Here is a 4,423-nt window from a genome sequence, read left to right as displayed (position 1 = left end):
GAGGGAGGGAGGGAGGGAGGGAGGGAAGGGCAGGAGGCAAATCGAGGACAGGGAGGCTTCTTGCTTCTTTCTTCTCCCCTCCCTTGTACCGCAAAGAATGAAGTGGAAAGGAGGAAGGGAGGGAGGAAGGGAGGGAGGGAGGTCATGCGGGAGGAAGGGAAGGAGAAGAGAATGGAAATCAAAGGTTGCATTCGGGTTGTACAGGTCTTGCGTGAGCCCATGTGTCACGCCCGAAAATGGTACTTCTCTGTCGCAGATACCTCAAGAAAGTCTGGCATTGTATCCGTAGGGCATATATTGCATGTACCTCAGGAAATCTACAACTTGGAATCCATCGCACGTACGTAGTGGGAGCGGGATAGGGTGAGGGGGAGGGTCAACGGACGATGACGCGTACGCTGAAAAGGCCCTCAGATTCATGGTAGGATGGCGCGGAGACGACCTCAATGGATGAGAGACGGATGATGGGAGGAAGATCAGTGCCAAGCGGGGGCCAAGGCAGGAGAGGGAGGAAGGAGGGCTTTCCTGTCAGAGCCCGCTACAGTTGAAGGAAGAAGAGGTGCGCAGGTAACAAAGAATGACGACGAGACACAGAGACGAGAGTGGGAGCACGTTGGTCATAGCGTGTGGAGGTGGAGTGGGAGAGAATCTTTTACAGAAACTGTTTTTTGATTGTTGCGGGGGGCAGGGGTACGGAGGGAGGGAAGGGAGAAACGCAGGTCTTGACCAACTTGGTCAGAGCCCGTTCCCATCCCTCTCTTCATCCTTGCCAATGATCCACAACGCTTTATGAGCCGGTATTTCCTATCGATGGACGGTTCTGTCACACTCCAGGGAGGACCTTGATACCACTTTTGAAAGGGGACTTGGGCGGTCGCCTGCGCTGACAAGGTTGACCCTGCGCGGCAAGATCCGGAAGGTTCGCCTCTTTGACCCTAAGTAGCCTTAATTCTCCAACGTCCTGAAGAAGGATGTACCCGTGTTCGCTCTGTTTCACCCTTTCTCCAGACAACAACACGCGTGTGGGCTGACGACACGGGTCGAAGCACCTTCCTTCTCACCTTCCAGTCACCACCGACGCCCTTGTCGTAACCTCGCCCCTAACCCTAACGCTACCTCTAGCCCTAATCCTAAGAGAAACAAACACTGACGCTAACGCTAACATTTGGCCATCGATATCACTCCATCCACGGAAAATTATTCATAAAATTATGTAAATTTTTATAGATATAAATTACTTACGTATGTACAAAACACAATTATTCATGTATAGAATATCATACTGTTAAACCGGACTGGGAAAGGACAACGTACCTTTTGCTACATTTATTTTCCAAGTTGTCATAAGTGCAACAAAATTAATAAGAAGCTATTCGATTTTATTCACAAAAAACGGTTATGCATGTATTAGACTAAAATATATATATATAGACATGTATTCTTTTAGCCTTCCTCGCCGAAGCCCCCTTCCCCAACGAATATGCACATCGCATATTTTTGCTTCTCTAACAAATTATTAGTAGAAACATTTACCCTACCTAAGAGATCAGCAACCCGCCTTGAAATTGCACTCACAATAAGATGTAACAGCAGAATAGGCGGCCATTCGACGATACTATTCATTTCTCTTTACAAGGCACGAAAAGATATAGGGTTATGAAACGACCACATTTCGATGCTCCTCAACTCATGTCCCTGTAAAGTTGATCGTAATATTCATTTATTTCTGTAAGGCATATAAAAGCCTGTCAATTTTCCTTAATGTGCAACCAAAAGCCGCATACAAGTTTAAATCGGTAAACCGGGAAAGAGGCGATTGTTACTAGCATCAAGGGGTGAGCGCCCAACTTGAGGACTAGATAGACACTTTTATGATTCTGCCTGGTATAGTGCCAGTCCTGTATAGAGGACATAGAAAAACTCATCAACAACCCACGGATTATGAAGTTCAATGGCCCTCTGTATTTCTTCTAGGTCTTAGCTTACCCGAAATACGCATAGTTCCCGCTTAGAGCCGACGTACTTAGGCTATCTTCAGCAGAGTTGAAGGTCACACTGTCCACACGAGTGAAGTCAGTGAGAGTCACCTTCACCACTCTGCCTGGACTAGTATTAGTCCTGTGTATAGAGTGCGTTCATCAACAACTTAGAGATTATGGAGAGCTCCAGTACTTTGCGTTCCTCTCTAGCCTTCTCTTACCCGAAATACGCATAGTCTCCGCTCACAAACGCCGTGTATAGCTTATTTTCACCCGAACTGAGGGTCAGGCTGCTCACTCGAATGACGTCAGTGAGATTTACTTTCACCACTCTGCCTGGACTAGTATCAGTCCTGTGTATAGAGTGAGTTCATCAACAACTTAGAGATTATGGAGGGCTCCAGCACTTTGCGTTCCTCTCTAGCCTTTTCTTACCCGAAATACGCATAGTCTCCGCTCACAAACACCGAGCGTATGAGATTTTCATCTGAGTTGAAAGTGAGGTTGCCCACTCGAGTGAAGTCGGCGAGGTTCACCTTCACGACATTGCCTGGACTAGTATTAGTCCTGCACATAGGGTGGCCAAGATCATCAGCATCTTGAAGGACATGAAGTCCGTTGGTGCTGTGCACCTCTTCGAAGCCTTGACTTATCCCGAAATACGCATAGTTCCAGCTCACAATCGATGTTCTTAGGGAATTTTCATTCATGTTCAGAGTGAGGTCGTCCGCTCGAGTAAGGTCGGTGAGATTCACCTTCACCACTATGCCTGGACTAGTATTAGTTCTGTTTATAGGGTGAGTTCATCAACAACTTAGAGAGCATGGATGTCTACAGCACTTTGCACTGCTTTGTAGCCTTTGCTTACCCGAAATACGCATAGTCTCCGCTCACAACCGATGTCAAAAGACACTTGTCATTTGTGTTAAGAGTCAAGCTATTCACGTTAGTGAAGTCAATCAAATTGATCTTCAACACTTTGCCTGGCTTAGTATCAGTCCTGTGCGTAGAATATCGCTAAGCTCATCAGTAACGTAATATACCATGAAGTGCTACAGCACTGTGCATCTCTCAGCCTTTGCTTACCCTAAATATGCATAGCCCCCCCCCAACAAATGACGTTGATGGGTTATTTTTTTCCGAGCTGAGAGTTAGGTTGTCCACTTGAGTGAAGTTGGAAAGATTCACCTGCACTATTTTGCCTGGAGTAGTTTCCATCCTGCGTAAAAGAAATACCCAAGCTCATGATCAACCTTTTAAAAATGCTTTTCTTAGCCCTTACTGACCCGAAATACGCAAAGGCCTCCTTTACAACCGATGTGTCTACGAATCGTTCACCCGATTTGAGAGTGATGCCACTCACACGAGCAAACGTCGGCTGCGCCGTAGGCGCCATGGTCGGTGATTGCATCGGCTGCATCGTATTTTTGTCCTGCCTCGTGAAACCGTTTTAAACCGGCTCATCGCACATTCATCCACAACGCTTCCACAGATCTGCTTCCACAGCAGAAAGAATAGTCATGATGGGATCTATTTGCGATAGCCGCGTTATAGTGTTTTCTCGTCAAAGCTGTATAGTACGCTCTAGTTCGTCTACCTGCATCCGGATGATGGCATTTTCTCTTCTCTCATTAACAAATCAAGTTTGTGATTGTAGCCTGCTAGTGTCGCTCAAGTGAGAATATGAAACTGATAATATTCGAGAGAGATGTGGAATATGAGCATCAAGCCTGATAAAGAAAACAAAAAAGGCTTCACGCCGAATCTGTCCTAAGGGGTGAGTATATGGAAGAAGCAAGGGACAGGATGTTTGCCTGAATCAAAGCATATGTAAACCGTTAGTCTGTTTTTCCTGCATGTTCCTTGCGGGCCACGCATTGATTCTTAGGTGCTGAAGTACCTCAATTCTTTGTTAAAATACTATTTTTGAATATTATTGTAAGCAAGTCCATTTATTTATTAGATAGTTGCCCTTCAAAAAGGCAAGTTGAGTCAAAACACCTTCCTTCTCAGCTACACGTCACCAGCAGCATCCGAATCTTGGCCCGTACCCTAACCCTCACCGTGAACCTCCCTTCTCCGTCCTCCCTTTTCCTTCCTTGTAACTGAGAAGAAAACCAGGAATAGAAACGCTCGTTATTCTACCACCTCGACATTTTCTTCTTTCCACTTTCATCATTTTGAACCCTCCACCGCTTGTAAGTCCCCCTCATCGTTCGACCTGTCCATAGCCCTGGCTTCACCACCTCCCTCCCTGTCTCCTCCTCTTTCCCTGCCATTTTCACATGTGTACAATTTCCTCCTTCCCTCCCTTCCCTCCCTCCCTCTTATTTGCTCCTGCCCTGGCCCTCCCCCCACACGTCTCCGTCCTTCTCTTCGACAAAGTCAGGGCCGCCGAAATCCCCTCCCTCTTCCTTCCCTCCCCCATCCTCCCACCCTTCCTC

This window comes from Nannochloropsis gaditana (assembly GCF_000240725.1).
Source record: "Nannochloropsis gaditana CCMP526 unplaced genomic scaffold scaffold837, whole genome shotgun sequence".
NCBI lineage: Eukaryota > Eustigmatophyceae > Eustigmatales > Monodopsidaceae > Microchloropsis > Microchloropsis gaditana.
Note: the sequence above shows the minus strand (reverse complement) of the source record.